This window comes from Pezoporus occidentalis, unplaced genomic scaffold (genome assembly GCF_034315485.1).
Source record: "Pezoporus occidentalis ecotype Australia unplaced genomic scaffold, CSIRO_AGI_Poc_V1 ctg42, whole genome shotgun sequence".
In the NCBI taxonomy this organism is placed as follows: Eukaryota; Metazoa; Chordata; class Aves; order Psittaciformes; family Psittacidae; genus Pezoporus; species Pezoporus occidentalis.
In genome coordinates this window covers 2,051,545-2,078,427 of record NW_026915747.1, presented here as the reverse complement: position 1 = coordinate 2,078,427, position 26,883 = coordinate 2,051,545, and the positions used below count along the sequence as shown (strand labels likewise).

General features: G+C 39.6%; 1 long non-coding RNA gene across 1 annotated transcript in view; it reads right to left on the bottom strand.

The window, feature by feature from the left end:
- Positions 1 to 2,241: 2,241 nt before the first annotated feature.
- LOC134171722 (uncharacterized) overlaps positions 2,242 to 26,883 on the bottom strand; it is a 48,634-nt gene continuing 23,992 nt past the window's right edge. The window contains exon 3 of the long non-coding RNA XR_009967713.1: positions 2,242 to 2,959. This is a non-coding gene — a long non-coding RNA (uncharacterized LOC134171722). The remainder of the gene's footprint in view (positions 2,960 to 26,883) is intronic.

The following is a 26,883-nucleotide window of genomic DNA, read 5'->3' as shown; positions in this document are numbered from 1 at the left end:
GAGGGCAGGGGGGCCCAAGACTGTTGGCTGATATTCAAGGATCACCTGCTACGAGCTCAGGAGTGTTGCATCCCAACTAGAAGAAAGTGCAGCAGGAGGGCCAGGAGACCTCCTTGGATGGATAAAGAGCTGCTGAGGAAACTTAGAAGGAAAAAAGAGCCTTATAAAAGGTGGAAGCAAGGACAGACGGCCTGGGAGGAATACAGGGATGTTTTCCAGGAAGCTAGGGACCAAGTTGAGAAAGCTAAGGCCCAGTTAGAATTAAACTTGGCTAGGGATGTGAAAGATAACAGGAAGGGATTCTGTAGGTACATTGCAAATAAAAGACAGACTAGGGAACACGTGGGCCCTCTCCAGAAGCTATGAGGGAACTGGCTACTCTGGATTTGGAGAAGGCTGAGGTTCTGAATGACTTCTTTGCCTCAGTCTTCACTGGCAAAGGCTCTGACCACACCACCCAAAACTTGGAAGGCAAATGCAGGGACTGTGAGAATGAAGACCTTGGGCACACTGTAGGAGAGGAATTGGTTCAAAACCATCATAACAACCTGAACATGGACAAGTCCATGGGACCTGATGAAATCCATCTGCAGGTCCTGAAGGAACTGGTGAATGAAGTTGCTAAGCCACTGTCCATCATATTTGAAAAATCATGGCAGTCAGGTGAAGTTCCCGATGACTGGAAAAAGGGAAATATAACCCCCATTTTCAAGAAGGGGAAAATGGATGACCTGTGGAATTACAGACCAGTCAGTCTCACCTCTGTGCCTGGCAAAATCTTGGAGCAGATTCTCCTGGAAGGCATGCTAAGGCACATGAAAAACAACAAGATGCTGGGTGACAGCCAGCATGGCTTCACTAGGGAGAAATCCTGCCTGACCAATTTGGTGGCCTCCTATTGTAGGGTTAAGGAACTGATGGACAGGTGTAGAGCAGTTGATGTCATCTACCTGAACTTGTGCAAAGTGTTAGACACTGTCACAGAAGAAATCCTTGTCTCTAAATTGGAGAGTCATCACTTTGATGGATGGACCACTTGCAGGATAAAGAACTGGCTGGATGGCCGCACGCAAAGAGTTGTGGTCAACGGATCAGTGTTCAGCCAGAAAACTGTAACTAGTGGTGTCCTTCAGGGACTGGTGTTGGGACCAGTCTTGTTCAACATCTTTGTCGCTGACATGGACAGTGGGATTGAGTGTGCCTCCAGCAAGTTTGCTGACGACACCATGGTGTGTGGTTCGGTTGATACGCTGGAGGGAAGGAATGCCATCCAGAGGGACCTCGACATGCTTGTGAGGTGGGCTGATGCCAACCTCATGAAGTTTAACCATGCCAAGTGCCAGGTCCTACAGCTGGGTTGAAGCAATCCCAAGCACAGTTACAGGTTGGGCAGAGGAGAGATCCAGAGCAGCCCTGTGGAGAAGGACTTGGGGGTGCTGGTCGATGAGAAAATGAACATGAGCCAGCTTCAGTCTGTGCTTGCAGCCCAGAAAGCCAACCATATCCTGGGCTGCATCAAAAGGAGCGTGACCTTGGAGGTGATCCTGCCCCTCTACTCTGCTCTCCTGAGACCTCACCTGGAGTATTGTGTGCAGTTCTGGTGTCCTCAACATAAAAAGGACATGGAACTGTTGGAACAAGTCCAGAGGAGGGCCATGAGGATGATCAGGGGACTGGAGCACCTCCTGTATGAAGACAGGCTGAGGAAGTTGCAGCTGTTCAGCCTGGAGAAGAGAAGGCTGCATGGAGACCTCATAGCAGCCTTCTGAACGAGGGCTGTAAGGGTGCTGGGGATGGCCTCTTCATTAGGGACTGTAGTGATAGGACAAGGGGTAATGGGAGAAAACTTAAACAGGGGAAGTTCAGGTTAGATATAAGGAGAAAGTTCTTTACTGTGATGGTGGTGAGGCACTAGAATGAGTTGCACAAGGAAGGTGTGAATGCTTCATCCCTGGCTGTGTTCAAGACCAGTTTGGACAGAGCCTTGGGTGGCATGGTTTAGTGTGAGGTGTCCCTGCCCATGGCAGGGGGGTTGGAACTAGATGATCTTAAGGTCCTTTCCAACCCTAACTATTCTATGATTCTATGATTCTATGAGAAGAGAAGTAAATTGGCTGAATTTACCAGTTACTGCATATTGCTCTCTCATGTTCACTTTTAACTATAATTATATTTATATTGAAGCTCATCAGATGTGTTTCTTTGGCATTAAGCTTGGTATTTTCCCTAAAAAATCCTGAATTATAGAGAAAAAACGAGTAAACTTTTCAGATCTTGAGAGGAAATCTGACTGGAAAGACCTGAACACACTTTTGATTTTAGGACCAAAATTCAAAATAATTTTGATTATTTGATGAAATGACCTGGAGAAAAAAATATCATCCCTGTAAGAACAAGAACAAGTTATACGGGATTACAAGGAAAAATGGGAAGAACTAGGGCCCTTCAGCCCAAATAAGGGAAGAGAGGGGAAAAAGCAGTCTTCAAATACTTTAAAATCTGCCTGCTCAGACAACATTCCAGGTGGATGCTGTTACAACCAAACACAGTGGTTTTAAATTTCAACAAGAGATCTTTATTTGAGGTGTCAAGAGCCTCCTAACAATAAAAGTTGTGAAATGCTGCAATAGATTGTGTGGTATGACCGTGAAATCTCCAGTTTCTAAGGTCTTTCAGAATAAATTAGATGAACTGTCAGGAGTACCATAGATAGAGCTGATTCTCTCTTGGGCATGAAGACAGAGTGAGTGGCTTTTTGAGGTGTTTTCTAGCTCAGTTATGTCAGTTATGTGTAGGACTATTCTGGCTTGGTTATGTAGCCGTTCGTGTTGCTGAATCCAAGGCTTCATCTCTGCCTTCTTGCTGTCCAATCATGTTCCATGTACCAATGTGAGATAGGCAAAAGAGCTATGCCTATATCCCACTTTATTATACCTATTTGTATTATGTAGCAGAATACCTGAAAAAAAAAAAAAGAGCTGATGGTTTATAGGCAATTATTATGGCTATATTCAGATTAGGAGAATACTTCTATAAAAGATATTTAGGTCTTACTAGAGAGTGATTTTTCTGAACTGCTTTTTCAGGCTTTGTTTTGCATAATCACCATTCAAGGGCAAGTTTTCTGCCAAATATATAAGTACTGTAGTGAGGTGGGGGTCAGTCTCTTCTCCCAAGTAACAAGCAATAGGACTAGAGGAAATGGCCTTAAGCTGTACCAGGGGAGGTTTAGAATGGAAAATTTTTTTTACAGACAGGGTAATCAGGTATTGGAACAGGCTGCCCAGGGAAGTGATAGTATCACTGATCCTGGAAGTGTTCCATCTACATGTTTTTTTCATGTAGATGAGGCCCACAGTAACATAGTTTAGTGGTGGTCTGGGCAGTCCTGGGGTAATGGTTGGACTTAATGGTCTTAAAGATCTTTTCCAACCGTTCTGATTTTATGATTCTATTATAAGTAAACTGAAGGGTTGCAAAGGGAACAATATTGCAACTGGTGTCACCAGGAGGAATTCTGGCTGAATCACCCAGGATTTCTTTTATTGCTTTCAAGGATACAAGTACCAAAACCGATAGCTTCATAACCCTTGGAAAGGATCATCACCAGTTTACACCATCAGCATATCATGGAGACAAGTTTTTAAACAGGGGCTATCACACTGTTTTTGAACACTTACTTAACCACAGAGCTAACCTCAAACACCAGGTTCTCAAAACCCGTATGATTGCTGCCCAGCAATGACTGAAGTCCCTGGGCCTCAAAGTTTGTCTAGATGGTGCAATGCAGTGTCATACGATAACTCTAACTGAATTCATTCAGGTGTCAGCAATTTTATGAGCCATAATTTAAAGCCAGTTGGAACTCTGTACTAACTTTGGTTGCTCCCAGTATTGAAGATGGATTGTTCAGTGTTGGCTCAGGTAATTGTGACTATACTGCATTATTTCTACGACGAGCAAGGAGTCATGCCCATTACCCTTTCCTAAGAGGAGGAGAGCTCAACATGTGTTCTCTGAGCTGAGTATAATCTAGAACAGTGCACAGGAAAACAATAATAAATTTTGCTGTCAACATTGTTATTTTCCAAGCAGGCCTACAAAACTATGATTAATAATAGACTGATCCTGATTTGCACACACTGAACACCTGAGCAGTATGTCCTTAGATGAGGCAAAAATTCAATTCTAAAACTCACTAAAACCACATAACAAGGTCCTTTCCACATAAACAAATTAGTTAAAGAAATGTAAGCGAACAAATACAGGAGTATATCAGGGCAAAAGACTCAAAGTACTGATAGCCTGTGATGGATTTTAAGCCAGGCTTCACCTGTTACAGTCATGTTGATTAATTTAGACACTAGGAAATTGATCACAATTATTATGATATTAACCAATTGTCTATTAATCACTATTAATGATATTAACCAAATTGTGCCCCAATTTCCAAGCTCTCTTTCTGATCTTGGTAAATACATACTGACAGTAGGAATATGTCAGTGTTGTCTTGTAACCCATGAGAGGCAGTTAGCAGTGTAAAACATGTAAATTAGAATAGTTGCATGCATAAAGTTCAGTTTCTGTATTCTGTTATGTTTACTTCTTTTACTGCACTACTGCAGAACTGAGCAACACAGCAAAATGCACAGGGTAGGTTACAAAGATAAATGAATAAACACTGGTTACCAGTCCTTACTTCTAAACTTTGTCCACAGTGACCAGCAAAGAGTAGGATGCCTACACTGCAAGCAAGGGTCTTGTGTGCCATGTTCTATCTAGCTGTTTGAGAAGGAAGTCTGCATGCTGTCTGTGGGGCAACACTTCTGCTGGTCAACAGATCCTTTTTTCCTCTAGGAAAAATCACATGCAACTTTTAAGTAGAGTCAGAAAATTAAGTCAGCTCTCTGATAATAGAACATATTGGAGAGGAGGCCAATTTTGTTTGCTCAGCTGACAACATGATAGGAGTTGCTGTTAAAAGGATAATAAAAAAAGGTCTTCAACATTCCCTGTCAAATCCTCCTATCAGGCTTCCATGAGTTCATATCAGGCCACAGTGGGATTCCTTTCATCTCAGAACACTGACTTCATTATTTTCCATGACCTATCTGAAACATAGCATATGTGGAAAAAAACTAAATTTAGATGTATGACTAATCTGCTTTTGTTTTTCCTTTTCTGGATCCTCTTTCACATACAAAGTGGAAGTTCAGCTTTGCTGCAAAACATCATTTTGCTTGTTGTATTTTCAGAACATTGGCCTTATATCTGGTGTTCTTTGTGCATATTGACACTAATTGATAGTAGCAGGGCTGTGACACTGCAGTAAGTTTTCCCACAGTACAGGCAATGCCAGTGCAGGTTAGGCTGCCAGCCAAAACAGCTAATTCTTCCTTTTGCATTCCTTTCAGCTCCCCAGAGAATAGCTGTTTTACAGACACCTGGTAGTTAAAGATCCAGGATATCATTTCCTCTGTTGTTACTGTTAAAAAACTTACCTGAAAATGGTGTCACTGCACAATCTTATTTCAGAACTGTAACTGATAAAGAGAGAAGGATCTGAAAGGCTTCAGCTACACAATTTGTCATTAAAGCCTTAGCTTAATTTAATTAAAGCTATAATTGACCATTTAAAAAAAATGACAGCAGATACACTGCTTGACCTAGGACTGATAAGACATAGTAATGAAATTAATAGAGTTTATTCTTCTGCATGCAGATAGCAGCTCCACACAATATCAGCTGAATATATTTCAAACTCACTTTTCTGCCTTTTACTGTCCTTGACTGTACTGAAGTTCCAAGACAAACAAAGGAAAGAGAGAAAAAAATGAGTACCTGGATCATACAGATGTTAATGAACTTTAAAGTGCCCCATTTCACAAAAGTGATCTTTACTAGTCACTGCCTTAGTATCTATGTATACAGTTCTATGAGTGTCCTCAGAGTAACTCTAGTAGAAAAAGAGTCTCAAAGCATAAGCATTAAGCCATGTGAAGCCTTTTTATTTTTGTTTTCCCATACCTTAGATCAAAATTTGAGGATATAAGGTTTGACCTACTTCTTTTCTGCCTGACCTGAAAAAGCTTTTACATACACAAAACAGACTATTTTTTTTTTCCCAGACAGTCAAATTCTGGATAAGTTCCCAAACACAAATACAGATTCCTGAGATTATAACATAAATATTGACATAACCAAATTAATCCACAGAGGAAAGGAGTCAGAGGGGTCTATAGTCAAAGGTCAGTGTTCCAATAATCCTAAAACACACCACTCCCAGAAAGGGTGCAGTAGGCAGTAATTAGAGCAGAGAACTGAAAAATCAGTTCCAGGTTCTATATCTGATGAGTGGAGAAAGTAATTTTCCTCTTTCATGTCTTTTAGACCCAAGGCTACCCTGTCTCAGCACCAACATGTCCCATCAGGGCAAGTCAGAAATACAGCTAATAAAAGACATGGAACAGATCAGAGATAAAACTGAGGAAAAAACAGTAATCAAAAAAATCATTCTCCTTCTCAGCCTAGAAGACTTTTGCTCTCTAAAAGCCTCTGTGTTTGACTTTTAAACTCCTTGAGTGCCAAGGGCTCTTCTTTGTGCTTGTAGAGATGCGCAGACTGCTCCAGCCAGAGCACCTCAGTCACCAATGCTCTCTGAAGTACTGCTGGAATATAACTACTATAGTTATAATATATATAGTTAAACTACTAGTCATTACTTTGCCTAAAGTTTTTTTTGAGTGAAGGGTGTCAACCCAGTAAATGGATTTTAAACATATCCATATTGACAGAATTAAGCTTCTCTTCTCTTTAAAAGAGTGGGCATTGGGACAGCCCCCCCCCAACACACACACACCCATACACATGCCCATGTGGACAGGCTCCCTATTTCTTTTTTCTGTAAGTCTGCCAATTGAATGGAGATTTGCTAGCAAATGTAAGTCCAATTGTTTCCTCAGGCAGGCAGGAAGCTAGTCGTGCAGTTCTGCATTTTACCCAAGGCAGTTCACTCTAAGATACATGAGCCTTTGAGCCTTTGGGAGTGGCAGGGACCCTGGGCACCCTTCCTTCAGCGTAGACACTTAGATCCAGCCAGTCTTGTGCTCTTAACAATAAGTCCTGCACTCCCACCTGAGAGGTGGAGACTATCCTCCCTCAGGCTTTGTTCATGGTTGAGGTTGTCCTGGGAGAAAGGAAGTGTAGGAACACCTAGAATACCAAGCTGAGGTCACACCATCACACAAAACAAACCTCAAGCATGGCACTGCTAGTCATCCTCACTACTTGCCTGATAACATAGCCTGGCTCATCTTCTATGCAGTTTAGACAAGACCACATTTACACACATCCTCAGTCTCATGCCATAAAGACATCCTGGTTTGCACCACTAATCCTCCATTTATTCAGGCACTTCTAGTGAGGAAAAAATAAACTTCCAAAGAAAAGATTCCATGCAGGGCTTTAGGAATACCATACTCAAGCAGAGATGCAGAGCCAAGTGATATGTTATTTGGACATGATCGGCCTGTGCAAGTTGGTCTCAGAGACAGGTAACAGTCCCACATTCTACTTTGCTTTGCAGTCTAGTCCTGGTTGATGTCTCACAGTCCTGAATGAGCGCTCCTACCTTGGAGCACTTGAAAAAGAGCACTGTTTCCATCAGCTGTATCTCTTTATAAGTGCAATTCTTTCCCAGTTCTTAGAAATAACAGGTGTCTTGATGCCTACTCTATGGAAAGAATGTGATAGGAGGAGACAGTAATGACTTCCTACATCTCCAGATGAGGCACTCAGTTTCTGAGGAGGGATCAGCTTTCTCTATTTTCTAGCTATGTCAAAATTCCACCTTAGAATGAACTTTATTCTGAGGTGCCTACCTTGACTTCTGCATTTAGTCGAGAACCTTGGTGCCCTTAGCTGGGTCTGTATCATTTTCTTGGCCTGACTACTAAAATACCAGTTACCTTAATGCCCAAGGTCAATGCAGGCAGGTCTTTCATTAGGTTTAACCTTGCAGAGAACACTAGGAAATGGTCACTAGGAACACTAAGAAAAAACAGTAGGACAGTAACACAGCTCTGCACTGGCTTTGGCTTCACCAGTCTTCAAGTTGCCGTGAGCATTGTTGACATCTATCAGTCACTTAGAAGCGAGTGTGCAGGTGGCAACAGAAGATAATGGGTGGATTCCCCTCATCTACAAGCCAAAACACCCAGGAAGTTAGAAGAAGAAACATGTCTATTGGTAAGATGTGTCTTATTAAACTGGATTTTCCCCTTCGGTAGGGAAATCCACAACTTCACAATGAATGCATCTTTCCAGCTCCTGTGAGCAGCCAGAGTGATTTTTTGAGAGATGTCTTAGAGTGAGGGTTAATTAATTCTTGTCTGCAAATACACCCTTCATTTTATATAAACATTTTAATATTTATTTTGTTGTGTTGATTTTTTAGCTGTCTTTAACTTATCTCCTTTACCTCCACTACTTTTGTTGCAAAAATCTTGTTTCTCCTGATAGTTTGTTACTGATCTATTTATACCATCCCAGTGTCTGGGAAATGTTTAGGTTGTTTAGGTAAATATATTGCAGAATTCCCATGAGGCACGTGCTTTTTTTATATATATCATCCCCCCTCCTATTGGTATCTCAGTACTGGATTATGGCAGCATCATCTGTGGCAGTTGTCTCTTCAGCATGTCATGCCTGCTCAGCCATGAAGGTATGCTGGAGATACAGAAGTGAGGAGGAGGCTTTACACACTGCTTGCTCATGGATAGAGTTGAGCCTGCAAACTAATGGATTAATTAGGGTATTCAGAGTCATCATCTACCTGATCCATGTGGAAACTTGATGGAGATTCCTTTTTTGAGGAAAAGGAGTGATACAGTCAGAATCTGGCCTTTTTTACCAGGTGTGAGCTGATGAGTGGGTGTAAACACAAGTTCTCCTGCCTTGATGGTCATAGGATCATAGAATCATAGAATAGTTAGGGTTGGAAAGGACCTTAAGATCATCTAGTTCCAACCCCCCTGCCATGGCAGGAACACCTCACACTAAACCATCTCACCAAGGCTTCATCCAACCTGGCCTTGAACACTGCCAGGGATGGAGCATTCACAACCTCCCTGGGCAACCCATTCCAGTGCCTCACCACCCTAACAGGAAAGAATTTCCTTCTTATATCCAATCTAAACTTCCCCTGTTCAGGTTTTAACCCGTTACTCCTTGTCCTGTCACTACAGTCCCTAATGAAGAGTCCCTCCCCAGCATCCCTATAGGCCCCCTTCAGATACTGGAAGGCTGCTATGAGGTCTCCATGCAGCCTTCTCTTCTCCAGGCTGAACAGCCCCAACTTTCTCAGCCTATGCATCTTCTGAAAAACATCCATAATTCTATACTTTAATAGCCTGTGAAGTTTATCATCTTCAGCAGAGGGCTCTTAAGAGGAAGAGCTAAATTCAGCAACACTTTGGTGTTCTTTGAAGTACAATGGTCTTTCCTGGTGGCAGTGGGTCCCTGTCTTCATCACCTCTCAGGAAAGAATAACAGCATAGTCTATTGCAACGGACTAGACTACCTTGAAACATGGTGTAAAGGTAAAAGCAACAGGAAACTGTGTGGCATGCCCCTGGTACACATAATGTAATTCACTAAAATTGTCAAAGTGGAATCCATAATGGAAGATACAACCATCTTTCAAATTTTGTGGGTATAGTGGAGTTTTTTATGTTTAATGTTTTTGAGACTGAGCTTTGTTCCAAAGTAGTTGCTGATGGCAGTGTTTGGGAAGGTCATATTTTACTGAGTGACCATACAGACAGGATAAACACAAAAGAAAAATGAGCATGACAAGATTCTTGCAACTACGCAGTTACTATTTTCTTTTTTCAGTTTGGCAGAAAACAATGTAATGACAAAAAAAAAAAAAACAGGGAATGTGGCAACAAGATGGGATAAGCCCAGGAAAATCAGGAATAGAATGAGCTCTTATATATTTGTATTTGCCTTCAAGGCTTTTTAATTTGCAGGGAGATGACTCCCTTCTCAATCCAGTGCAGAAAAGCAGTTATTAGTGATTAATAGCCAGGGGCCAAAAGTGTCTAAAGATTTTTAAGTACTTGGCATAATATTTTTCAGACTTTTAATTTTATATGTAAGTAATATATTCTGAAGTAGATCAACATTATTTAGAAGTATGTTTTAACATCTATTAAATAATCTTGGTTTATTAAAAATGTTCCTTTAAAGCTAGAATGATTTCTTTCAATTTTTTTTGAAAAATACATTTCTCTTTTATTTGGAAATATTTCATTTAGAGACTGAAGCATTGAACAAAAAGGGAAAAATAATAAAATTATATAAAAAATTTAATTGACCTGAAACTATGCTCACATCACTATTATCAATTATACATTAAGGAGAGGTTCTGGAGGGTAAGGGACTAAGCTTCAATCATGATGCTCTTTCAGAGTCATTCTTGTTGCCGGAGGGCTGCAGGAAAGCAAGAAGTGGGGAGTTTTTAATCATTATTATTTTAATTTAGGAATATTTTTTTCCCATTTGTGAAAATGAGATGAAATAAATGGTCTGTTTAACAATTCATTCTTGTTTGCTATCGAGAATGGCAAGTGCATTTGATTAACCAACAGTTTCTTCCATCAATGCTCAGATTCAAAGCAGCAGAAAAGAAATAAATGATAAATTATAAAACAGGAGAGTAAGCTTTGTTTACACTAACAGATTCACAAAAGAAGTTTCCTTTTCCCAGCTATGAACTTCAAGAAAAGTGTCTGAAATGAAAATTAAGTTTAATAGGAAAAACAAACCTACCATCTTCTGCTTAGAAAGTAAAAAACAATCCATTATAGCATAATGTTATTTGTTTGAGGATTATGAGGCAGTATAATTCTTCAACAAGATCATGCTGTGCGCTGTTGATGTGGAGAATGTTGTTAATTCTATTTAGCCTAGTTTCCCACACAACATAACTTGCAACAAAGTATTGTGGTGGTTTTCTGTTTTTTTTTTCTGGGGAAGTCAGTTGGTGGTGGGAGTGTGTAAGTAATAAAAGACAAAACATACTGATAAATCTGTGCTGCCTTATTATGAATAAACGAGAGAGCAGTGTCAATAATGCCATATCATCAGCCCCAGGATCTCAATAACTGTATTTCAATTCCACCAGGGTTTGTGGTGGAAGCTGACGTGTACCTCATTTATCAAAATGCAACAGGAAAAAGGAATCTGTCCACCCAAGTATATTCATTATGTGTCCCACAACTGGAAAATACTTGTAGCAGTTTCTAGCACAAGCATCTTTGCCCTCCTGCAGTGTCAGCAAAAATAATTATGTGTGACCTATTTCTTGAGTACATTTAATGATAATGCTAGAGGGGAATTCGTACAGGCTGTGCTGGCAGGAGGGCACTAAAACGTGTGCAGAAGTTCTAATGGGATGCAGAATGAAAGCAGCTGTATGTCAACATGTTGTTTTATAATGCTTCTCTAGGTCTGCTCACGCTCCTGTCAGCTATTTGTGCATCACCAAGGCTTTTCAGTCAAATTTGAATTGCTATATTCATTTCCTTGATACCCAAAGGGGATTTATGTCTAAATCCCAAAACTGGAAGTAAATACAATATGCACATTAAATATATGATATGCAAAACTGATAAGCACATTGCATCAGTCCTAAAATGTCACACAGGCAGGTAATAACTTCAGAGTCAGAACTCCCAGAGAAATAGTTTAAAGTGGAGGGATTTCCTCCAGCCTTGAAAGAGTCAAGCCAATGACACAGAGGTTTCATCTGTGTGTGAAGACAGATTTGTAGAAACTCCTATTAAAGGGCCGCTGTTCATTCCAGAGTCAGGTGGCAAATACCCTTCTGTGGGTTTTTCAACATCAGATTACACATTCTGTGAGTCTTAAAGGTAGGTCCTGCTCCAGTACAGCTGCTGACTCAGACTGCAGGGAGATAGGGTTTCTGTTTACAGAGACAACGTAGAGCTGATGGGACGACCCAGTGACATATTTGAGTTCATCTGGGGGAGGAGGGCTTGAAGTGACATTGTATGTGTTAAACTGCCATACTGCAGATCTTAAAAAAAAGAAGTGCTGTGAAGCAGATGGTTCGCTTCCACCACAGACACCATTTTGATAGGCACAACTGAGAAATAGCTTCTGATGATATGCACATATATGCATATATACACACTCTGCGTATGTGTGTGTGTGCTAGCAAGTATACCTTGAATATAGGATACAATATAGAATTTATGCCTATGTCTGTATTCTTTCATGGCATACATTTCTTTTAGGCAGAACATGTCTTCATGAACAGTTATATTTAATTTCAGCAATGCACATCTTGCAAAATTTCTATTCTCTCACTAATCAATCACCTACATGTAAACCACTTGTGAAAACCCCTTTTCTCATCACCTCAGCTCAAGTCAGCAGTCCATGACCTTTGGAAGAAGCCTCAAAGAAAATTCAGGGATTTTTGAGTGGAGCTGCATGGCCACAGAATCGCTGGGAATGGAAGTGGCAGTATGGCAGGCACTTGTAGACGCAGGCTTCCTTTGCCCACCATCATAAATTCAAGCTGGGGTGTGCATTATAATTTTCCCTTGAGGTGCCATCCTCCTCCTCACTGTCAGCCCCTTCTCATAGCACTTTATGAAAACAAAGGCCAGGAGTTTGCTGGGGAGGCAATATGAGGGAGGAGCACAAGGGAAAAGTCTGAAAGTTGTTGGTTTAGGACAGGTCACGAAAAGAAGAGATGATTGGCTGGCTCTCCCCATTCCCTGCCTGTTTTGTCCTACTAAAGCAGCAATAAATGACCCAAAGTAGTAATGTAAGGTGTGCTGATTAAAAGTTGAAGCATCAGATATTCCTTTATTTTTTTTTATCTGGTTTTATTTTGTCATACATGCAAGAGTAGTTGAAAAATCACTTAGTAGTCAACATCCAGGTAAAAAAACAATTTCTGTGGGTGTTGCTCAGCCACTTCTTGGACCCAAAATGAAGAAAAAATAAAAAATAAAAAATGATAGTAAAGTTCATCATAGAAATGGATTTCCATAAAAAAAAAACATTGGCAGCTAAAAAGTCAAAATGGGAACTGGAAAGACATCATTTAGAACTATTTAAGAAAATTAAATTTTGAAAAGTCTTCATTATGGGTCATTTGACCTAAGCATACATCAAAAGCATTTTGCTTACCTCTTGTGAGTAATGTTTTATACCTCTTAAGACTATAATAGCAATCAATCTCTGAAGGAAAAAGAGTTAGAAGGCACGTAGACTTATAATGCTCTATTAATTTTTCTTTTTAAATCAAATTTCATCAACATTGCCATGTTTTAACAAAAGCTTGTTTGCTCTCTTAAAAAGGCACTTCTTAGGAAGCCAAATTACTAAACTTAGGAAGTAAAAGCCATGCCTATTCTGAAGATGAAAAATTGCTCCTGTACTTACAAATTCCTGCCTGGTAGCTGTATGCTTTTGGGTGATGCTATGCTACTTTGACAGGAACTAGTCAGTATGTCAAGTCAGTTCAGTTGATCAACTTTATCTCATATTGTGTCATCCTAACAGCTTGTATTTTCATTTCCTTGGGGGGTCTTTCTGCTAACACATTTGCTTACTCTCTTCCTTCTGAAGTATCAGGCTATCAGTCAACCAAAGAGGATCCTGGGATTTGTGCTGCATAGGTTTCATGTTCTCATCATGAATAACTCCTGTTTGCAAGAACCAAGTTACAATACACAAGAAGGAAGCTCACCTGTGAGAGAACTGAGCAAAGAAAGAGACAGTAGTGTCACAAAGTCTGCTGATAGGAGTGATGAGTTACCATGAGAGTTAAGCTCCTTATCATGGTGAAACCTACCCCTCCATGGCAGTGTCAGTGTCCCTGTAGTGGCATAGCCTGCTTTTACATCTCAAGCCCTTTAAGCCATGTCAGAGGAAGCAGTCGGTAGCCCTGTGCCATGGCACTCACTGGAAGTTGCACAAGGACACAGTCTATGCAGCAAAGAGGCCACTCACTTGCGAAGTGCAAGATCCTTTGAAGCGGTGATGGGAATGAACAGGGAAGGCAAACAGGTGCCAATATACATCTGCTTCAGGGAAGTATGTGGAGACTGCTGAGCTAACAGCCACATTTTGCAGACACCATGATGTATTTCGGAAATGCTCCATGTGCATGCTCATGGACAGTCGTGCATATGTACCAGCAAAGTCACACAACTGCAACTTGTCAAGATAACCCAATAAATCTTTCGGAGGCTGAGATATAACTTTGGCTCCAGATCTTTAATTACAAACTTTCTCCAGTCATGCTGTGTCTGTTCAGTAGCTTTCTTTTCAGCTCAGAAGAAATAAAGCTATACCTTGGGGTGCTTATCTCAAATTCCATTCATAAAACATTCATGAGAAATCACTCCTGGATATCATTAAACTGCCTTTCTGCAAGCACAGACTTCAGGTTTAAGATTCAGAATACCTGGATTTAGTGCTTGACTTTGTTAACAAGTTTAAATTAGTGATATTGTATATATCACTTCTTTGTGGGTTTTGTTTTTCCTTCTAGCCTTTGTCTTTTGAGGAGCTGTTGATATTGGTCTGTAGTATTTATATACATTGAGTCAAGCTTTTAATAAGAAGGTATTTTTAAGCCAGAAGCTTCCAAGCTGCAGGGGACTTTCTGGGTGGAAACTGAATAAAGTCTGGGATTTCACTTTGTATAAGCTATGACCTCCTGATTTTAAGATACATACTATCTTACAGTGCATAAAAGTTGTTTAGAAAGCCGACTCAGTCCTTTGCAAGGAATATTTCTCTACCTCTGTACTACACTATGTAGATCAGATGCTGAGAGTAGCTTCCCAACAGCAGCTCAGAACAGGCTGTCTTACCTTCTCGTTTACCTAGGTCATTTATACTGCTCTCTAAGCTCTACTTAGACCATTCAAAATCAACTTCAGTATGTCTACACAAACTGAGGCCATCCCTTTGAACTCCACTGCAGACATACCCTGGAGAATATAAACAGGCAGCTACAGAGAGCTTCTAAGGCTCTGGTTATATACTGTGGTAAGTAGCAGCACTATACCGTAATATACTATAATCAATAGCAAAAAAATTGTGTGTACAGTAGTTGGGTTTGGAACTTGGAAGTGTATCAAACATGGGACTGAAGATTCCTTTTCATAGGAAGCCTTTCTCTGGTCTTCAATATTTAAATTAAAAATTGTTGCCTATTCCACTTTAAACTGCCGTATAACTATTTTCTCCATGAACACTCACAGAGAAACATCAAGCATGAGAATAGAAAGGTAAATCACAATCAATCCATGGATTTTGCTTTCTTTCCTCCATCTGTCTATCTTGCTTGTAACCAATTCAGCAAATCCCTTATGTTTTTATAAGCTGCATTCTAGCTCTGCAGGAAATAAGGCACTATTATATGAAATTGTGGAAATGGAAACTGCAATGACACAGGTTTGACCTGGGTCTCAGGAAAGGAATTAAATTACTCCAATTATTTAAAAGCATATGTCATACTATTATGTAAAGCTGTATAAGGAACATTGTTTCCATACTAGATTTCTTATAACCACAAAATAGAAATAAAGTTCTTATCCCATAAAAGTTAACATCTTGATTTACAACAAGATGCACCAGGCACATGGAGAGACAAACAAGATAACAATCCTATAAAACCCCTCTGTGTTCTGGCTCTCAGTCCAGCATACGTTTAAACTGGTGTATAAAAGAGAAGTTAGGCCAGCATTTCACAGCCCCAAGGTCACTGCAATTAGCCTGTGGATAACTGCTCCCATAGTAAAGCTCCTATGGATCCAGGCAAGTGCTCATTAGTAGTTTCAAGTTGCTTTGGTGCTCCTATGGCACATTCACCTTGACTTCCACTTCAAGTCCTCCAGAATAAATCACAGTGGTACGAGGCTGTGCTGTTAAGACAGTGAATCTGGGAGCAGCATGAAGAGTGGGGAATGACAACCTTTAAAAATCCCTTGGAAGCACCTCTTGATCAACATTTAGCAAGCACTTGGGTCCAGAATCTGGACACTTATGTACATGAAAAAAAAAAAAATCTTATGGATTTTTATGGAATAACATTTATTTCATAAATTTGATTCTTGACATAATTTGCCAAGACTGGTAGGAATTTGTTGTTCTTCTGAGAGATGCTTTTTTCATATTGCTAAGAGTTTGTTTTCTCTTAAATTGTCAGATGAAAGCACAGTTCCTGCAAAGGAAAACTTAAATGTTTACTCAACCATACAAGGCATACCAGGATTGCCTATTCCAGCTATCTCTTCCTCAAAAGATCAGTCTGTTCCTACCACAAGTACATGGCAATAGTATAGATCAGCTGACTGTTTGAACAAGCACTGGATCAGGCCAGAAGTAGCTGGCTCACTGGGTAACATTAACATTGACATTTACTGATATCTCATAACTTCTGCTCTCTCATTCCAGCTTTGTCTGAGCTAGTAGCAACTGCAGAAAATATAACCTGGTGCATGAAAGTCCCATGGTTTAGCAGTGTGGTAAAGGTTTTGCAAGATCTGGCCAAAACTTCATACACAACTTTAGGTATTTTAACTAAGGGTAGAGCGCACCCGAGTTTCTGGCTTAAATTTCTTCTTGGCTATGCACATGTGCATTCAAAATATTTCTCCAATCGGGAGAGGAGATAAAAGACAGGACATAGATTATTGATGCTGTTTAATTATCTGCCCACTGGTCTGAATATGACTTCTTCACATACCATATATATGACTGCTTTCCTATCACAGAACGCCAGATGCAAAATATCTAATTATTTCAGGGACAAGATACTAGAAAATTCTGTCTCTTGCACCCCTGAAGCAGACATTAAACGATCTGTGATGAATCTGGCTCACAAGAAATAAGCACATATATTTCTTCTGAACAATGAGTTTTCTTCCTAGGGACAGTTTCATGCTGCGAATACCACACTGGGTTTTCTAGGTTAATGGAGGAAGAAGGACTTCCTTTTCTTACTTACTGGAAACTGTGCAGACTTTGTTGTACAAACTATGAGATTTTTGATCAAAACACACTGCAGTGACCTATTTTCTCCATACAAATGCCTCATTTCCTCAATGTGATTCCCGTCACAGGGACTGATGTATTTTGCTGTTATAGTCTCTATATGCAGATCCTCTCTAATGTACTGGATTGCTGCTGTTTCACCCATGGATGTCTCCTTATAGTCAGTGGAACCAGAGCCCAAATGAGAGCACTACATATCTAGGTCAGCAACCAACTCTCACCACACTTTTCAGCTGCTTGCATCCAGTTTAGATGAAACCACCATTTAAAAACCACCATTTAAAAATTTTGTCTTTTACAAAAAACTATGATTTATTGAATTGAAAATCCTGGAAAAACATTAAAGCATGACAGTGACAAAATATGGCTGGATCATAGTAAATCCCTTGTTCTTACAAAAAATTGTTTTGGCTTCTCTAATTGCTTGAAATATTTGGGTCTGCAGCTTGGCTTTTACCACACAAACCAGCAGCACTGACTTCTGCCCAGCACTGGTCTAAGGCTGACTTCAGGGGACAAGTCCTCACTGAGTCATCACTGATTCATTGTTTCATTTGGGGATTTCCTCTGAATTGTCCACCTCCAAGTCATTGTGAAAAGGGCATTCTAATCCTTTGATTTTATAAATAAGAGCTTAGCCAAAAGAGAAGAATTAAGCAATGCATAGTCACTACAGCATAGGAAATCTGCCTGGTTCTTGAATTTCAATATCAGTTTTGCTAACTACAGTACTTTCCTTTGTGACTTTGGGTTTTTTTGAGGAACAAAGGCCTTTTAGAGCATTCACTTAGTGTGACAGTTTTACAGATCACTTTAATCACTCAGAAGTTGTCCATTTATATAAACTGCTAATTGTTCTCCCCTTCAGCAGTAACACTGCTCTATGAGGGGTGCTGTTAATTGAGCCTGCTAAAGACATGAATATTTCCGCACCATGCCAATCTAGAAGAAGTAATTAGATCAACAGTGGTAAAGGTGAGGGTCTGTTGCCAGGCAGAAGCAAGGCAAGAAATGAAGGTGCTGCTATCAAGAACAATTAGGAATGAGAAATACAGGCAGCAGCAACTGTGGCAGAGAGGGGCAAGATGAATATTGTGTCCCATGCATGGTATGAGGATAGCAAGGACAGTGATTTGCAGATAAAAGGAAAGAGAGAAAAGCAAATGGCAATTTGGATGGAAAAGACATCTTGGAATACAAAAATCTCTCAAAGAACTTGCTCAGATGGGAGAATTAAGGTTTTTTTCCTACTGCATTTACTATTATGGACTGAAAATTATCCGGGGAAGGTCTGTAGTTTATGATGTTTATATAAAATTTAATATAGTTGCTGACGTTCTGCAATGTAAAACAGTATAGTTTGGAAACATGTAACATGTACCGATGAAACAACATACCTGTGCTAAAACACCTTCTGTAAGGGCAGATCCTTTTTCAGACACGTCTCTGTCAACGCAGGTTTCTCTGCATTTGCTCTGCTGCAGAGTAACCACATACCCATTGAGAGTCTGAATTGTTTTTCCTATGTGTGTGACTTAAACAATACAGCAAGTAGAATGCTAGAGTCTTAGAGGGGTTATCTTTTCAGTATTCAATCGTGCTTCTGTAACTTTTGGCAGCAAGCAATAAGACTGAGCTTTTATAACACTGCTTATACTCCAGCATGGTCCTAATGTGATGAATGAGACTATACACACTATAAAGTAATAACTAATAGAAATGCCAAATTTTGAGGTTCATATATATATAATTGTAACATATTACATAACAAAATAGTATCTAGCAGTTGGGTTTTGGTTTTCTTGTGTTTTGGTGTTTTTTTTTCTTAAGGGAAGTGTCAAATTTGTTCCTGTTTCCTTTGCTGATTGAGAATAGGAGGTCAGTTCATGCTGAATTTCCAAACAAAACAAAGCTAAAGGGGTTGTAAACAACCAAAAGCCCAGCATTAGCAAACATGACTGGTTCCAGTGGGCTGGCAGGAGTCCATGAGTTACGTAATAGACAAATAAGCTAAAGCAGGGGTACCCAGTGGAGTAGAGCCACTTGGAAAAAATTTACATGATGAAAGTAAATTGGAATATAGTTAGTAAACCATTTACCAATTTACTATCCTATACTAAGTGTAGTGCTCTCACAAAACAACCAATAATATTAAGGGGCTTGTGCAACCTGGGGTATCAGAGATGTTTATTTTCCTCCAATTTTAGCATAAAAGCTTTCATTTTGGTCTTTTACTTTCTACTATGCCAAAGACAAAGAAGCCTTTAATCTGACCTAACATAGACAGTCTTTAAAAATGCAAAGTTTTACCTTTTCTTTACAACCTTTTATTTTCTTATTAATAAAAAGCAGCAATAAAAGCAGAGCCAAGCAACAATCCATTTACAAAGTCATTCATAGATTCCAGTGAACAAATTATCATTAACCTGATTTTCTCTCTGGATGAAGATCACATGGATATCCACCAAAAGTGTTTTAAAGGCTGCCTCCACCTTATGAAGGATGTGCAAGAAGTCTTCAGCAAAACAACAGAACATGAAATTATATCTAATGTCAGCTCTTCTGCTGATGAAAATTGTTTTAAATTAGTAAGAAGTTACATTCAAAGTGTTTTGTATTATGACAGGTACTGGTAATATATTTGGCAAGACCTTTATTCGTTGATTGTCCAGAAGGGATTGTAGGCTGATCATCTAAATGTAACAATAACCAATTAAATCTATTTAGAGATATTCTAGCCTTTGTGGTGTGGAAACCCATTGCAAGTTTTCCTACAGAGTCTAGAACCTAAAGAGAGCCTTTGGCTGCTCCCCCTGGAACTAGGATGGCTGCCCCTCAACCATGCTGTCACCTTTCCTCTACCTTGCTCTCCACCCAGGTACTCCAACAAAAGAAAGATCCACTTTGGAAGAACCCTGTGTCCAGCCAGAAAGCGCAAAGACATCTGGTTGTAAAGCGGCAGAAAAACTTTCTCATATGTAACTCAGTTCTGTCTCTGTGTAAGAAAATTTTGATGTTCAGGGAAAATGCTGATTCCAACCACCAAACAGATTTCATAACACTAGTAAGTGGCATTGGAGATTAGTGCCACAGGCGATATTCAGGAACTTCTCTGACTATTACTGCACCCAAGCTCACTTCCAAGCCTGTTACAGTTAGTACATGTAATATACAGGAATTGTATTAATCCTTGCCTGGCAAAACTGAAAACATTATGAAAATAAATAAAAATTTCTTTTTATTTTAAAACCTGTTTCAGGCAAATTCTCTCCCTTGTCTTTTGTTTCCATATGAAACTCTTTAATACTGTAGGTTTTAAGGAGTTTTTCTATTTCCCGATATTCAGATCCAATGAATATAGGCAGGCAGGCTTAACATCAGGCAAAGTTTGGCCTTCTTTTTAATGTGCACTCTTTAATTATGCTACAGGAACTATTTTTCAGGTGGAATAGATTCACACTTAGTAGCAGGGTAATGAAATGAAAGTTACTCCAGTTTTGTTCAGCATTCAAACAATGGAAACAGAGCTTCCTAGATTGTACTGCAGTCATCCCAAGGTTTAGACCCATCGCTAATACAGTAATGAACAAGTTACAGCCATCCCGCAGCACCCCCAGGTGTGAACTGGGACCTCTGGGAGAGACACTGCCTCATATTATTTAGACAAAACCTTCTGTAGCCAAAAGCGACACCTTCAGCTGTTCAGATCAGAATAGATGCAATCATTTTAACAACACTTAGCCTGGATAAGATATTTGAGCTAGCTTCCAGTGAACAAACACAAGACTACGTTCTCAGCTGATGTAAACCAATGGAGCTACACCAGTTTAAACCGGGGGGAGTTTAGCCTGCGCTTTTGTTTTCTCTTAAATCAAATTCTGACCAAAGACAAACCCAAAAACTGATCACATGGACTTGGAGCTTGTTGACATTCTGGGTAGGTGTTGTCTGTTGTGACCACTATATTGTCTAAATACAAGACTGAGCAAAATGCTTCTGTGTTTATCAACTGTACTTGTCAGCGGTGTAGCTGCTCAGATATAAGGCTAGTCAGCCTGTTTGTCTATACACAAAACAATGTGTATCTTGCAATAAAGATCACAGTAAAATAAAGGGAATTGAACATGTCAGGTGACCCTCTGATGCAGTAGATGAGCTTTAAAAGATAAAAGAAATTATGCTTGTTTTCATCAGAGATCAAAAGATCATCAGTTTTGCAAATGTATTAAATAGAAGCTACTCTGTGAGGATAATCTGCTAATAGAAGGCAGTATAAAGATCTTATTAAAACCTCAAAGAAAAATAATACTTGAAGAGTGAGGACATTTCACCGTGACCAACGTATTAGCAAAAGCCAGAACCAAATATACAAAGTCCTTCTAGAGATCGCTGCAGCCCTTTAGGAAAGTGCACTGATATACAGACTTGATATCTGGTTGATACCAGCAAGAGGTTACAGTCAGTCCATCTCATCATCATTAAGATAGGCCAGCTGAGCATCCTAGAAAAACAGCATCCAGGAGTGAAGTGATATATTTTGGAGCAAAGTGGTTTAGTAACTGAAGGCAGAAACTAAATATGAGTTCAAATCTCATTTAAATCACATCTGACAACTTTGGCAAGACCATTATAAGTGTCAGACTGTGCCCTGGCCAAGGAGTAGCAGCAGTTTGAAGTCCTTCTCCTTCTATCTGCTAATGGGGTGGATGACCGGGGGACTGTTCAGCAACAGTCAGTGGCCACTCACAGAACTCTATCATCCCAGAAAAACATGGTGGAAAAGTGTTACAGCTTCCTTTTAGACCATAATAACCAAGGAGAAGTAGGGAAACAGCAGTGCGCCCATCCCCTGTTCCGAGGAGAATGCAGCCTATGTGTCCTTCCATCCCCAGTACTCTGAGCTGAGATTTGCATTATGATGGTCTTTTTATTTCTCTTTGAGGAGTGTTCAAGGTTGAAGTTATTGTACAGTGACAAATTAATACTCCTGATTTTTTACCAAAAAGTGTGCTTTTAACCATAGTACTCTCACAAAGTGAAAACTTCTGATCTTAAGGTCCTTTCCAACACTAATTATTCTATGATTCCATAATTCTGTCAGTACAAAGCACATTTTAAGAGCATCTTAATCTGTTTCCACTTTTCAGATTTCATGTCATTTTGCATTTTTCTCAACAATTTCACACAGACACATACACAGGTTTATGTTTGTGTTCATACATGCATGTGTATCAGGATCTGTAAGAAACATTGGAAACTGTTAATCAGAGAAAGTAGCAGCAGATGCTATACCATGAAAACCTGAATTGGCATTTGTCAATTTACTTAGGGAGCTTGTTTTGAAAACAAAAATAACTTGAGAACCAGAATGAGAACATGTGATCTTAAAATGCTGCACTCAGGTTAATTCAATTCCAGTAGGAAGAAGCTCATGTGTCACTTTTAGTCCCTTTAACAGTTAAGACCAGCCAGTCCCTGTAAAAGTCACAATTCAGGACCTGAAAATGAACTACAGACAGAAGACAAAAGCTTCACCTTGTGAAATTCATCATAACACCTGAATGTTTTTTCACTAGCACACTATTCCGTCTCTGTTGAAAGGCTTATGAGACTCACTCTTGGGTCTTCTTGTTTTCTTAAGAGAGTCAAAATATCTAATGATTAAAAATCCCTTGTATTATCAGATGAACACCAGCATTACTCTTACAACCTCTCCTTACAGGAATAGTCCTCTAGATTCTGCATCACATAGTGCTTTGAAATCCTGATGCTGAATTTCTCTCTTGCCCACAATTTCTCTTGGGACAAGTTAGAAAAGTTATCATAATAACACAAATCAAGTATATTTCTTCTAAATTCTTGTTCAGGTCCATGTACTGCAGAGCACTAGCTCTGCTTCTGGATTTCAAGAAAATGTGATCTTTGCTGTAGCACAAGACTTCACTGGCTTCTAACATTGGGGATTTAAAAAGTCTAACTGTCCTTGGGCAAGGACATCCACCCTGCTGGCTGCTCCACCTACCCTGGGCATAGAAACTGCAGCTCGCAAGTATGTAGTTTGAGAGCCAGAGGGACACTTAGAGTCCAGCCACTACGTATCACAGATGACTATTGCTATCCAGAGCTGGTGTGCATTATGAAGTCAAAGGATGCTTTTGTAGTGGGAATTTGAGAAAGAGGGAGCCCTGCAGCCCATTCTACTCCCCAGCCTTATGGTTTGAGAACCTCAGGCAACCCCTGCACCCATGGCTTTGCTTGAAACTAGCTGTACATGTAGCCTGTGTTTTGGCTGTCTTTTCTCTAACAGAGATCAATCACTTTCTGCAATTATGCCAAATGAAGAATGGCTGAGATACCTACTAGGTTTAATATGATCCAATTTTCTTTCCCTGGCAACCTCTCACACACTTCAGCTGACACTAGACAATATGGCCACAGTATCTGCAGTATTCCCTAGGAATCCCCTGTATACCAGAAATAGCACAGCAATGCTAGCTGCTTATCACAGGAAAACTGGTGAGGTTGGAAAGCTGACCCCTATAACAGAGAACAGCAGATTGTGGTCTGCAAGCAGAGCACCATGTGTCACCAGCACTCAACACATAGGTGTACAACCCCTAAAACACAGGCCCTAAAAGAAGGAGCTAAAAAGAGAGTCTGAGGAGAGATTATAGCAGCTGCCTGCACCCCCTGCAATGTTGGCTCTTGAAAACCAAACCAAAGAATCACATGCCCTGGACCATGGAAAGAATGTGTGATGCCTGGAACGGAGAAGTGCCACTTTGTGTGACTCCCTCACAGATGGTGTTTGACAGCAGTTAACGGAGCCGTCTCCCTAGCTGACCCCTGAGCACAAAGGTGATCTCAATAGATGCTGTGCCTGGACTGCTTTTCAAAGTGTATATTTTGAATGCCTAGGGTGGCTATTTGATTCAAAACAGCAGATCTGCAGGCCACATTGGAGTCTGGTAGAGGGACCCTAAGCTAACACTAAGTGGGTTCATTAATTCAGTGAAAGGAATATTTCAGCCCTGAAATGCAGAACAGTCATGTTAGAAAGATCTTGCACCCAAATGCATCAGTCTGGGCAGACTGCCCTAGTCATAAAATCATGGAAAATAAGCCCAGAAAGGACCTCAAGAAGTCATCCAGCTCCTCTCTGAGCCCAAAGGCAGAATCATCTCTGTCCAAATAATTCGAGACATGTATTTTTCTAGTCTGTTCCTAAAAGTCTCCAGTGATGGACTTCCCATAACTTCCCTGAGAAATCTACTACACCATTTAACTGTTCCTAATATCCAAAACATTGCTTCAACTCAAGCCAATTATTTTTTGTCATAAACATGGCAGACTTGGCAATATTTATTTCCCAGTTTACTCCTTGATTTTCTATAGCAGGTTTTTTATATACTTGAAGATGACAATTTCCTAACAATTTTTCCAGAGTAAGCATCATCAGGTGCTTCAACTCTTATGACAAAGTATTTTAGTCAGTAACCTAGTCATCACTGCCACTTTCCTCTCAACTCTCCCACTGTTCTCACACTGTTTCTGGTTTCAGATAGAGCTTGGTATAGACAAGCCTTTAAGGGTTCTTTTAGGGAATATGCCATGAACATATTTTCTCTGGTTTTCAAGATAAGTGGAGGGGAGCTAGTGAGCACTTGTCTATGCAGTTTCCAACTGGAGTTTATAACAGTAATGATGCACTGTCGCTGAGGTGTCTGTGGTTTTGTCAACCAAAGCAATTGAAATGACCTACGCAGGGAGTGACAGCTGCCACAAGGTACATAGCTGGAGACTAGTCACTAGTATTAATCAGATTAATGGATCAGAATTGTTTTATGTGTCAAGGTCAAATTCCTAGATTTACCTGGTGCAATGGCTACAATTTTTGTAACAGCAATAGCACAATGTAGACTTACCAAAACTCTTCATGTTATTTTAACAATGCAGCTCTAATCACATGTATATATAACATTAGGGTCTGAGAATAATACTTCTTGTCCTTAAACAAAATTCTTCCAATTCCTTTCTTATCTCCTATTAAAAGCATATCCAAACACTTTATACCACATTGTTATTTATGTTACAGTTAAAGCCTTTTAACAATTTTTTAAAGGGAATGTTCTTGCTCAGTTCAACACGCACTTAGATGACCGCTCTCAGAATTAATTCAGTCATATATTGCTACACAATCATCTAAATATTCACAATGATAGTCTCACTTTTGATAATTGTTTCATTTATCATTGCTCTATATCTTCCTCATTGCTCTCTGAAAGCATATGAACAGGTATTGACAAAATAATTTGCATCAACAGCATCTTCACAATCTTTTCAGAAAATAAATGCACTTCAAATAAGCACATAGTTAAATGTGAAATCTTTATGTCTTGTCCTGTTTTTTCAGAACTATTAAGAATGTGTGAAATCACCTGATTCCAGTTAGAGATATAACTAATCTTTATTTAAAAATACATATGTCTGCAGAAGGGAAAATAATCTCGCACTTTGAACAAAGCACTTATGCATGATGCGGTTGAATAGTCAATGGATTTAAGAGATATAAGGGATCTAACTAGCCCCAGGATGTTTAAAGGAACTTTGTAAGGCAAAGAAAAGGAGGTCAATGTTAGAAGTCAATAAATGCCCTACTGGGGCCAAAGGCTATGCCTCTAACAGTGAATAAAAAAAGACAGGGCATGTTTTTTTAGCCCTGTGGACAATTGGCACACTGCAGCTTCTGAGAACAGCTAAGTTCCCTGGACTTGAGTCTCTGTTTTGGTTGGACGAGGCCTTGGGTGATATGATTTAGCGTAAGGTGTCCCTGCCCACGTCAGGGGGGTTGGAACTAGATGATCTTAAGGTCCTTTCCAATCCTAACGATTCTATGATTCTATGTAGTCTAATAGATTGTTAAGGGAAGAGTATAGGAAATAGACGAAGTCAAACAATCCTTTTTTATGATATAGCATCCTAGCTTCTGCAGTCCAGAACCCTTGGCACTTCCTGAGCCAGGAGATGTAGGCACAATTTAATAAATGAAGATGAACTCTTCTCCAATGTGATTATTTTTGTTTGTTTCAAGTCTGGTACCTAATAAATGCATTGGTTGCCTTCTTAATTCTTATGCTGTAAGAAACAGTGAATAATTGCTTTTTTGCTCTTTTTTTCCAAACATTTTTTTTTTATTTTTTATTTTTACAGGCTTCATCTGGAACTGGATGATTTTAAGGTCCTTTCCAACCCTAACTATTCTATGATTTTCCCTCAATCATCTTTTTCAGTCTTGCCTATTTACTCTCTGCTTGTATAAAAGTTGTTCCATAGCACAGTTTATCATTGTTCCCCTTCTCTGTGCTCTCTAGTTCCATTGCAGCCTTTTAGAAATGTATTATCTAGAACCACATTACTTCTTCAGATAAGGGCGTACAATGGATTTGCACATCCATCTGATTTTTTTAATTCCTTATTCTTTCCTTAATAATTCCTACTTTAATTGTCACTTTTTAGTTGCAGAAGACACAACAACCAAACATTGTACTGATGTTTTCAGGCACTTTAAGGTTGCTTTCAGGAGTGGTAACAGCTAATTTAGAGTCCATTATTGTATATGAACAGTGAAGGTTATTTTTTCCTCAGTGCATGACTTTCCATTTATTGACATTGATTTCATCTGTTATTTCATTGCTCAATACCATGAGACTATTCTGTCACTCCTCTCATCCAGCTTACGCTTTTACTATCCTGATTAATTCTTTATCACTA